Source organism: Dendropsophus ebraccatus, chromosome 2, assembly GCF_027789765.1.
Source record: "Dendropsophus ebraccatus isolate aDenEbr1 chromosome 2, aDenEbr1.pat, whole genome shotgun sequence".
Lineage (NCBI taxonomy): Eukaryota > Metazoa > Chordata > Amphibia > Anura > Hylidae > Dendropsophus > Dendropsophus ebraccatus.
This window is the reverse complement of record NC_091455.1, coordinates 205,979,953-205,991,907: the sequence shown is the minus strand read 5'-3', so window position 1 is coordinate 205,991,907 and position 11,955 is coordinate 205,979,953.

The window sequence follows — 11,955 nt, the reverse complement described above, 5'->3', positions numbered from 1 at the left end:
GTCAGGCCCTTGCACGGCACCTGTCCTGCTGCCCCTGACTACTTACCGCAAACTACCTAGCTGGGTCAAAAAACTATTGGTCTACGCAGTACAAAATTGGAAGACAGGGAGAAAGTCAGGAAAGTCAAGCCAAAAGTCAGAGATACCAGGGAATACGTAAACAGGATACCAACACTAGCTTAGTGACACTTGTGGTGGTCGTGTTTGCTTGCGTCAGCTCAGGCGGTGATGTTAGTGTTGTGACGCCAGTGCTAGTCCAGTACACAGGTGTGGTGTTGGTACCTGCTTCTAGTATGGCTGGCTGTGTTCCCCGAATGGTCAGTAACCTGCCAGATTGTTGCGGGTCCCTTGGGCTCTTGTCACCGCAGTCCTGAGTGGCAACTGACCCACTCGGACTATCAGTACCACCACCCACAGAAAGGGGAAAAATAACCCAAGGTGTACGTTGCTGTGCGTATAGGCGCGGATAGAAGATGACAGAGTCCCGGTAGTATAAAAATATGATAGCTTTACTGTCAGACTTCTTCAATATTACAATACACATTTCACAGAATAAATAAATCTTTCCACACTCTGAAATGCTTGACCTTCGTGCTGGAAGAGGAGCTCTAGAAGAAGTAGGAGGGGTAGTGGTGCTTGTAGAGTAGAACATAGAGTAGGGGAGTTGGCCAGAGGAGCCCCAACCCAGTGTAGCTATGTGTTCTGCCAGAACTTGGAGATATCTTCAATAGGGAAGTGTTACTTGTACTTGTGTATAGTCTTTGGTCTGACCATCTTTTGCCCCCTGGTATTTTCAAATCCGTCCCAGTAGGGTATTACAAGCCCCAGCCATGGTTATCTGGGTGTAGCTAGGTGTCCGAGGTGTCCCAGTTACCTGCACTGCACGGTAGGATACATAGGCCTTTAGTTCTGTCTGCTTTGTCCTATCAAGGCTAGTTCCTCCTTTGTTCAGGATACTGCCCTGCTCTTTTTAGACACATTACTGGCGTGGCTCAGGGTGTTCCTTGGTTACCTCTCCCTTTGATGTGCTTAGCACTGCATAATAGATATTCTTGTCGTAGTGAAAGAACTGTTGGTCTCTGACTGCATTTGTACACCTTAGTAACTAAACTCAACTGCACTGGCTTGACTTCTGCAGGGACTGTTGTCTCTTGTGTCCTCTCTGAGAATCAGACTAGAACTAACTTGTACTTCCTCCACCAGTAAACCTCCCCCTACAGGGGCCTCTGTATGCCTGCCTGTAAGTGGCGGGGATGAGTGTACACAGGAGCAAGAAGAAAAGAGATTAGAAAAGATAAGTTAGAAGAGAAGAGCACCTCCTGTTGGTCAGCAATAAACACAAGGTACAAAATCCTTAACCCATAACAACCTTCAACTGTGCAACACATATAAATATATAAAACACTGCCACCTAGTGGTGTCAGTATATCCTTCATCCACCACTTTAACCTGAGAGAAAAAGGTTTTCTTGACAGGTGAACAGGACAGAGAAAAACACCAGTGGTGGAAGACCACACACTCAGTTAATGAGACTCTATCGCAGGTAAGGGGGATGATGAAGGGAGTAATTTTATGGAGGCTGGGGATGTGATTGGGGATTGAGACTCCAGCCTCCCTCAGCACACTATAGAGCTGAATGGTGGTGCCAGCCGCCAGTCAGCACATAATCATAGAAGGTAGCTGCGATGGCCGGGGGGGCGTAGAAGCACTGGCCAAGGCACACAGTAACTATGGACACCATTGGCGCATCTAGGAGGCCGGCCACACACTCCGGCAGTTCTGGGAGCCGGGCACGCGGTCCGATTCATGACAATAGTATTGTTTTCCATTTCCTTAATCGCTGCCACTATGTCTTCATCTCATCTCCTTCCTTTCTCACTCCTCTCCCTTGGCCATTGGGGAATATTCCCGTCTCCATCTGTGGTGTTCCACCATTGGTGTTTCTTGTCTGTAGACCCCTCGCAAAAGTCTGTACTTAATAGTGCAAGTGGTAATGAAGTAGTACCTATGATTTGCCACTAGATGTCACTAGTATGTCTATTGTGTACCTAAGTATTGCACAGCTGTAGGTAACCAAAGGCTTATTGTTTTTGGGACCTGTGCACCAATGGGAGCTCTTTCTCTTTTCTGCTAATCTCTTTCCTTCTCCTTCTCCTACACTCTCTTCTCACCCACTCACAGCACAAGTTACAGACGCTATATAAGGAAGTCACACGGGGAGAGGAAGTGTAGCCATACCTTTAGTGAGTCTTACTCTGGCTTTGGTAGAGGAAGGACGCAAGCCAGAACAGTCCCTGTCGTAGCCAAGTAGGGCCCTGGCTTATGCCAGGTCCCCTGTGGACAGTCTTGTGTTGGTCTCTGTAAAGAACATACGCATATGAGACACCTTAGCACTTGTATCTTGAAAGCAGCACTTCTATATACTATGCAGTGCTGAACGAACAATAAGAGAGGACAAATCAGGGATCACCCCAACCCACGCCGAGAACCAGTCTTAAAGTGCAGGACAGTATCCTGAAGGAAAAGGAACTGATCTGGATAGAGCAAAGTTGCTAGAAGCCTACGTACTCTACCTCGCAGCGCAGGTGTCATCAGAGAACTCTTACCACTCTGCTCATCCCAGGTAACAAGGTCTGGGGCTTGTGTCACCCTCTAGGATGGGTCGCCCGACACTGGTGGGCAATAGGTGGTGCAAAGGCCAAAGAGTCAAAACACGGGCACAAGTTTTCTCTCTACTCTCAAGTATTCTATGTATTCCCCGTCTAATGTTCTGGCACATTGGGTTGGGACTCTCTCAACATCCTCCTCTCTGCTTTTCTGAACCTCTTCTACCTCTCAGCACACAACTCAGTCAGGATGCCAGGAGCTGTAGGAACTCCGGGTGACAGTTCCGTTTAACACTCCCGCCCCTCTGTAAGAGATGAGTGGAACTTCCACTCCAATCCAGGCATAGTCGCAGGCATAGTAATGGAGCGAAGATGTCGTCGGACCAAAAGTCTGACGGTTCGCTCATCTCTACCCTCTGTTCAGGGGCTCACATGGCTTACAGTTTGCTCAGCCAATTGGAGATTCCTTGGTTGACAGGAAGGAAAAAATAGGGAAGGGGGCCAGGCTGGTAATTAAAGCACATTACAAGGTTATATAACTTTGTTATGTGTTTTCATTGCTGGGAAATGTTTTTGTTGTTGTCGGAGTTGTTTTTTAACTATACAAAACCTGTATTTTTCCAACCCCTATTATTCCAGTCCAATACCTAAGTAACTCAGGACAGCGCCAAAACATGTGGATTGTGTCTGCTCCATCACATCTACTACATGCATCTGCATGACAAAGTTTATGTTATGTTATGATATGTTATGTTAATTCTTATTTACCGAGTAACGTGATCACAGAATGATCCACAAAATCATTTGACATAACTTTTATTATGTAAGACATGAAACATAACAAAACAAGCACAAGAGCCAGGACGAGTAGTATATAGAGTAACTGATGCGTGTAGTAGTTAATTCATTATCTCTGACACCAACTCACAGGGGCGTAGCTAAAGATTGATGGGCCCTGGTGCAAAATTTTAATTTCCCCCCCACCCCCATCCCACCTGATGAGGCACAGTCAGAGACTGTCCCATTGATTCAATAGGATTTCTTGTGCGCCTTTACTCTCCGCTCTATATGGCATGTCAATTCTTTGAGAGGAGAGTGGAGGCACATGAGAAATCCCATTGAATCAATAGGACAGGCTTAATTTCAAGCAGCATCGGGGGGGCAGGTTTGGCTTGAAATTCCGCCTCTTTTGCGCTGTGTGAACGGGCGCTTAAAGTATAAAACCCACTATATACAGGCCACTAATAATACTATACAAGGGACAAACCTAATCACCAAATTCTGACCATATATTACCACCATACAACCATACCATAAATCACACATGCATGGCTCCTATGCTTGGCTTTTTTTGGCATTTTCCATCTGACAAGTTCGCTCTATGTATCAAAAGCTTACCATACACAGTGTCATATATACAGGCACACATATACACACACACACATATATATATATATATATACACATATATACATTCAGGCACATACAGTACATGGCTATGTTCATACCATGGAAGAGATTGGCCCTTCCGTGACCCGTCCGGGTCACAGAGCGGTTGGTCTCTGAAAAGATCATCCCGGCCAGTACTGCAGTACCGGCCAGAGGATCTTTGGCGCCGCAGAGTTCTGATGCGGGCGCATCCGTGCACACCCTCATCAGAACTCCCCACTGCACACTATGGAGCAAGCGGCCGCATCAGAACTCCCCACTGCACACTATGAAGCAAGCGGCCACATCAGAACTCCCAACTGCACACTATGAAGCAAGCGGCCACATCAGAACTCCCAACTGCACATTATGAAGCAAGCGGCCGCATCAGAACTCCCCACTGCACACTATGGAGCAAGCGGCCGCATCAGAACTCCCCACTGCACACTATGAAGCACGTGGCCGGAGCCTCTCAATCCACTGTGTGAACTGACAGGGCTTTCTGCGGCCGCTCTTCAATGAAGAGCGTCCACAGAAAACTGACATGTAAGATGTCTGCGTCCACTATGTGTATACGCTCTGGCCGAGATCCCATAGAAGAGTGGGCAACATATCCTTTCATAAAAAATACAGCCCTTGTTGCTGATTGCAACAACGACCGCACTTTTACGAAAAGATACGTTGTGTGAATATAGCCAATATATGGGAGAGTGTGTGTATATATATGTGTCTCTGTGAATATGTGTCTTTATTATGAGACTGTATATATATATATATGTGTGTGTGTGTGTGTATGTGTATATATATATATATGTATATATATATACATATATATATATATACACATACACACACACACACACACACAAAGGCACATATTGTATACACACCCAGGAATGTACATACATAGGGACACATACAGTCACATACTGTAAGTACATAATGGTCAGGGACATATATACCCATTCAGAGACACATATACTGTACACACAAGCACATACATACAGTCAGGCTCATACATACAGGCATAGAGACGCATATAGTCACATATACACATACAGTCAAGAACATACATACATAGAGACACATACACTTACAGATACACACGTGGTCAGGCACATATACACCCATATAGAGAAATATACACACATGCTGTATACATAAGCACATATATACAGTGACAATCCACACATACACATACGGACATAAACATACATACAGAGAGACATATACAATTACATATACACAGACACATGTAGTCAAGCACATTTAAACCCATACAGTCATACAGGGACACACACATGCAGTACACAGAAGCACATACATCACAGTCTCATGTACACAGTCAGGCACATACAGTATATACCCATACAGACACACACACACACAAAATGCTTTACACTGAGGCACTTACAGGGGCGTAGCTAGTACACACTATAATATATATATATATATATATATACTCAGTGATGTGGCAAAAACAAATTCTCTTGTGGCCAGAGGCAGAATCCTGCGTGCAGCCACAACAGTGACTGGCAGAGGAGAAAGCCAATGTCTACTTGTTCTGTCCATCCACTGTATGTAACTATAACAGCGTATTAGGAGTCTCATGGTTATATACATAGGTGCAGGAGCAGACTACCTTCTGCTTAACCCTTTATTTACTGCATTTACCCAGTGTTCTCTTACATGCTGCAACACAAACAAAGGGTTAATACAGAAGACAATTAACTCTCCTCTGACCTCTGCAGGAGCTCAGAGGTCAGAGGTTATCAGAGTAGTGAGGCAGAGAGCTAATTGTTAACCCTTTTTTTGTGTTGCAGCATGTAAGAAAACACTGGGCCACTTACACACTGCAGTACATAAGGGGTTAAGCAAAAGGACTCAGGAGGCTCTTATCTTCCCTGGGCCCACTCCCTCCAGGGCCCCATAGCAACCGCCTTCCCTGCCTCTATGGTAGCTACGCCACTGGGCACAGTCTGGTCGTGGAGGAAGAGCAGCAGTGCAGTTCTCCCAGACCGGCTGTGATTATCAAAGCCGATTGGGGAGAACTGCAGAGTTATAGAAAGTGGTGTTGGTGGGGTGGGGGGCATCGGCGGGCCCCCCTATAGCTACGCCACTGGTAGCTCAGGTATACTAACTGTGCACAGATCCAAATGCAAGAAGGACTATGTTAGGACTAGGGATGGTCCGAACCCTCCAGGGTTCAGGTTCGTATGAACCCGAACGCTCAGCATCAGATTCTCGCTGTCTGCCCGCTCCGTGGAGCGGGTGGATACAGCGGGAGGACCGCCTGGAAAACTGGGATACAGTCTATGGCTATGGCTGTATCCCAGTTTTCCAGGCGGTCCTCCCGCTGGATCCGCCCGCTGCACGGAGCGGGCAGGCAACGGGAATCATTACCGAGAGTTCGGGTTCGTACGAACCCGAACCGAACTCGGTTCGGACCATCCCTAGTTAGGACATACAACCTGTCCACACATGTAGGGGAGCCACCAGACCCTGTCGGTCCCTATAAGGTGCACTACTCTACCCCTTCTCGCTCAGAGAGTCCTACTAAGGACGGACCCTGCCCTGTTCTTACTCCCGACACGTTTTTTGTAGATACTCGTCAGGGGAGTCAGCAATAGTTGGTAATACAAATATCAGGGTACAAAACATGAGATGACATATATAACAAAAGATTGCGTCCTGACTGTGGTCAGAGACGCTGGACTCACGTTGCCCAATGGCCAAGTGGTATGTAGTGAATCCTTACGCACCTATCACAGAGGTTTCGTCCCCTTTTGTATGTGATTTAAAGTCTGTCTGTAACTGTATCCTTGATGTCTGGATCTAACAATAATATATCCCAGTGTTGTTCCAAGATTTCTTGCACCTCTTTCTTTAGCGGCAGCATCAAATGTACCTCTGATCCTTGTACCTCCTGACTCATTCCATAGGCTCCTCGGTATCATCCTCTCTCCCTTGATGTCCCGACATTTTATAAGCATCTTTCACAATATTATCAGGGTACACCCTCTCTAAATCGCTCACGCAGGGCAGTCTATTGCGTCCGATACTTCCCAAGGTCGGAACAATTGCGCCTCACCCGCAGGTAGTGTCTACGTGGGGTACCTGCCTTGAGGCATCTGGGGTGATGACTTTCCCAAGATAAAAGAGAGCTGGTTGCCCTTGGCTTACGGTATATCGTGGTCTCACTCCCACCCGCTAGCCCTCACTGGATCAAGACGTCAAGGAATGCCAGTTTGGACGTGTTAATCTCAAAAGTAACCTGTGAGTCATCTGCTGATGCTGCAGAGGGGGCTGGAGTATGTCAGATGGTTGACAGCTTGCTCAGCCAATCGGAGCTGAGCAAGCTGTCAGTCATCTGGTGACGCTACAGATGCCGTGGTCAACACAAGATGGTGGCGGACCATGATGCCGTGGTTGACAGGGATCACATAATTAACCATTTAATGCTTCCGGGGTGAGAGGCTAAGGGGGGGGGGGGCATAGGGAAGGGGGCCAGACCGGTAATGAAAGGGGTATTCTGGGAAAAATTTACTTTTCCCCTATCCTCAGGGGTTGGACCCTCCCACAAACTCCTAATTTTCCCCTATCCTAGGGGGAAAGTTAATTTTCCCCGGAATACCCCTTTAAAGCACATTACAAGGTTGTGTAACTTTGTAATGTGTTTTAATTGCCAGGAAAGATTCCAGTCCAATATCTAAATAACTTGGGGCAGCGCCAAAACCTGTGAATTGTGTGTACTCCTTCACATCTAATAAATGTATCAGCATGACAAATGATATGTGATATAACCTAAACACTCCATCCCAGTCAGTCGTTTCCCCTCCTGGATCTCCTTGCCACTTATTTTGGTATTTGTTACTACACTGATTGGACTGTTTTTTTTGTTTTTTTTTAATAAATTTTATACATTTTTATAAATTTTATACATTTTCCCTGTGTTACTTTTATGGCACATGGTAATTTCATCTACAAAAAGTTTATGTTGATATGTTAAAAAAAATCATCTTCCTCTTTTATAAGAAACAACACGATTAATCTGGGTTAATCCGTAATATCCCATCAAAAACACCAAATTCATTGTGTTCAAGCGACTTCATTTACTTTTCAAGTGACTTCCACTTGCCATTGCTCTCAAATAAGTGTTTCACCTTTGTGATTCCCTATCTCCCCCTACACATAGGGTCCTGTATTTTTAGGAATTCTTTTAAGGTTGATATTATCCCACAATGGTGTAAATCCATTACTCCCTTCTAATTGTTTCTTACCCCTAGTCTCCTGCCACACCCTCAAGGCCCCATTACACAGAACAATTATCGGCCGTTATGGCCGATAATTGCCCCGTGTAATAGAAGGCAACGATCAGCCCACATGAACGCTGTCGGCTGATCGTTGCTGTCGTTTGTCTTTCAAAGATTCATCCTAGTGTGTGAGATGGCCCTAAGCCATCTTAAAGTGATCGTAATAACGATTTTCCGAACGATTAATCTCTCCGTCTAAACGCTGATCAGCATAAAAAAACAAATCATTAATTCGAAATTGTAAAATGATCGATTCAGCGAATTATTGCTCCATGTAAAAGAAACATTATTTTCTGTCAATTTTATTGCCCGACTCGTGCGGAAAATTTAAACGATAATCGTCCTGTGTAATTGCAGCCAACAATCGAAAAATTGTTTATGTGTTAGCGATCGCTGATTTAGATCTGAGCCTGAAATCATAGTTAATCGTTTGCTAATGGTCCTTTTACACGGAGCGATAATTCGCTCAGTCGATCGCTTAACGATTTTGAAGTAACAATTTGTATTTTATGCCGATCATCGTTTAAAAGGGGAGATAAATCATTTGAAAAATCGTTATCACAATCGCTTTAGGATCACTTAAGGCCATCTCACACACTAGGATGGATCCTATAAAGACCGTTTAGACGAAGCGATTATCGCTCATCGCTTGATCGTTAGCCGTGTACAAACAAGACGATTGTTGCTCAAATGCGTTTGTTATAGTGAAGATTTGAACGATAATCGCTCCGTGTAAAAGGGCCCTATTACTTGGGACGATAATAGTGCGGAAAATCGTTATATCGTTCGAATTTAAACGATTATCAGGCAACGATCGAAAAATCATTCATGTGTCCTTGATTGTTGATTTAGATCTGAGCCTAAAATCATCGTTAATCATTCGCTGTTCGTGTAATTTCAAATCGTCCCTTCGTTTGCTGGGATCAGATGAAATAAACGATTGTAGTAATAATCGTTCTAACAATCGTAATTAACGACCATTGTTCTGTGTAATATGGTGAACGATTTCAGGTTAACGATAAACGATCTCGATGTTTTATCCTTAAAAATCACTTTGTCTAATAGGACCCTAACACAGTGAAGGGATCCGTCTGGAATCCTAGGAAATTTCTCTCCCACCTTCCCACACAATCGAACCTCCTCCACTGTATCACGTTCACCATCTGTGCAGCTAAGTAGTAACATCCAAAATCCGGCAATTTACTACCTCCCTGTTCTTTCCCTAAAGTTAGTGTTTTGTTTTTGTGTTATTTTTCGAGCTTTGTTTTTCTAAATGAGTCTAATACAAATATTCAGAATCTTTTTGGAACATTCTCTTTTCAATCCAAATAGGACTATTGGCCAGTATGTATAGAATATTGGGAAGGATTGCCATTTTTACTAGACTACAAGGCCCTATTACACGAAGCGATTATCGGCCGATTATTGGCCATTACTGCCGCTTCATGTAATGGAAGGCAACGAAAAGCCAACATGCACGATGTCAGCTGATCCTTGTCTTATAACGTCTTTCAAAATATTGAAAGAAGACGACGGCCATAATCTGCTGCAGTTGCACCGGCTAGTCAGTTTAACACTATAAATGCCGTGGTCAGGAATCTGCAGGGTTGACAGCAGGAGGGAGCTCCCCCTGGTACCCTTCTGGACCCTCAAAGTCCTATTGCAGGGTCCCAATGTGTGCCCGAGCCTGTCGACTGTCTGCAGAACATGGCTCCCGGCGCTGTCTACCTGAAGAACATTGCCCCCTGATGTGGCCCCTGATATGTGCAATTTATCAGGTTGAGAAAGGAGGGAGCTCCCCCTGTCACCCATTGGGACCCTCACAATACGATCGCTGGATCGGGATGTGTGCCTGAGCCTCCTGATTCACGGCCCCCGGCAACTGCAGCTATGGAAGCTTGTGAGATCAGCCGCAGGCTCTGTGTCACAGTGTCAGCCTGTCAGAGCCTGCGGCCGATCTCACAGTAGCTGCAGTTGCTGGGGGCCGTGAATCAGGAGGCTCAGACACACATCGGGGCCCCGTGATCACACTGCCAGGGGCCTGATAGGTGACAGCGGGAGCTCTCTTCTCCTGTCCAACCCTATTGCAAACATTAGGACCCTGTGCAATAGCTGTACATAGCAATACATCAGTATCAGTGCAGGTATAGCAGATAGCAGTACCTCAGTGTCAGTGCAGGTATAGCAGATAGTACATCAGTGTCAGTGCAGGTATAGCAGATAGTACCTCAGTGTCAGTGCAGGTATAGCAGATAGTACATCAGTGTCAGTGCAGGTATAGCAGATAGTACCTCAGTGTCAGTGCAGGTATAGCACATAGCAGTACCTCAGTGTCAGTGCAGGTATAGCACATAGCAGTACCTCAGTGTCAGTGCAGGTATAGCACATAGCAGTACCTCAGTGTCAGTGCAGGTATAGCACATAGCAATACATTAGTGTCAGTGCAGGTATAGCAGATAGTACATCAGTGTCAGTGCAGGTATAGCAGATAGCAGTACATCAGTGTCAGTGCAGGTATAGCAGATAGTACCTCAGTGTCAGTGCAGGTATAGCACATAGCAGTACATCAGTGTCAGTGCAGGTATAGCAGATAGTACATCAGTGTCAGTGCAGGTATAGCACATAGCAGTACCTCAGTGTCAGTGCAGGTATAGCACATAGCAATACATTAGTGTCAGTGCAGGTATAGCAGATAGTACATCAGTGTCAGTGCAGGTATAGCAGATAGCAGTACATCAGTATCAGTGCAGGTATAGCAGATAGTACCTCAGTGTCAGTGCAGGTATAGCACATAGCAGTACCTCAGTGTCAGTGCAGGTATAGCAGATAGCAGTACATCAGTATCAGTGCAGGTATAGCACATAGCAGTACCTCAGTGTCAGTGCAGGTATAGCACATAGCAATACATTAGTGTCAGTGCAGGTATAGCAGATAGCAGTACATCAGTATCAGTGCAGGTATAGCAGATAGCAATACATTAGTGTCAGTGCAGGTATAGCAGATAGCAGTACATCAGTATCAGTGCAGGTATAGCAGATAGTACATCAGTATCAGTGCAGGTATAGCACATAGCAGTACCTCAGTGTCAGTGCAGGTATAGCAGATAGTACATCAGTGTCAGTGCAGGTATAGCACATAGCAATACATTAGTGTCAGTGCAGGTATAGCAGATAGCAGTACATCAGTATCAGTGCAGGTATAGCAGATAGCAGTACATCAGTATCAGTGCAGGTATAGCAGATAGTACATCAGTATCAGTGCAGGTATAGCACATAGCAGTACCTCAGTGTCAGTGCAGGTATAGCAGATAGTACATCAGTGTCAGTGCAGGTATAGCAGATAGTACATCAGTGTCAGTGCAGGTATAGCAGATAGCAATACATCAGTGTCAGTGCAGGTATAGCACATAGCAATACATTAGTGTCAGTGCAGGTATAGCACATAGCAATACATTAGTGTCAGTGCAGGTATAGCAGATAGCAGTACATCAGTGTCAGTGCAGGTATAGCACATAGCAATACATTAGTGTCAGTGCAGGTATAGCAGATAGCAGTACATCAGTGTCAGTGCAGGTATAGCACATAGCAGTATCTCAGTGTCAGTGCAGG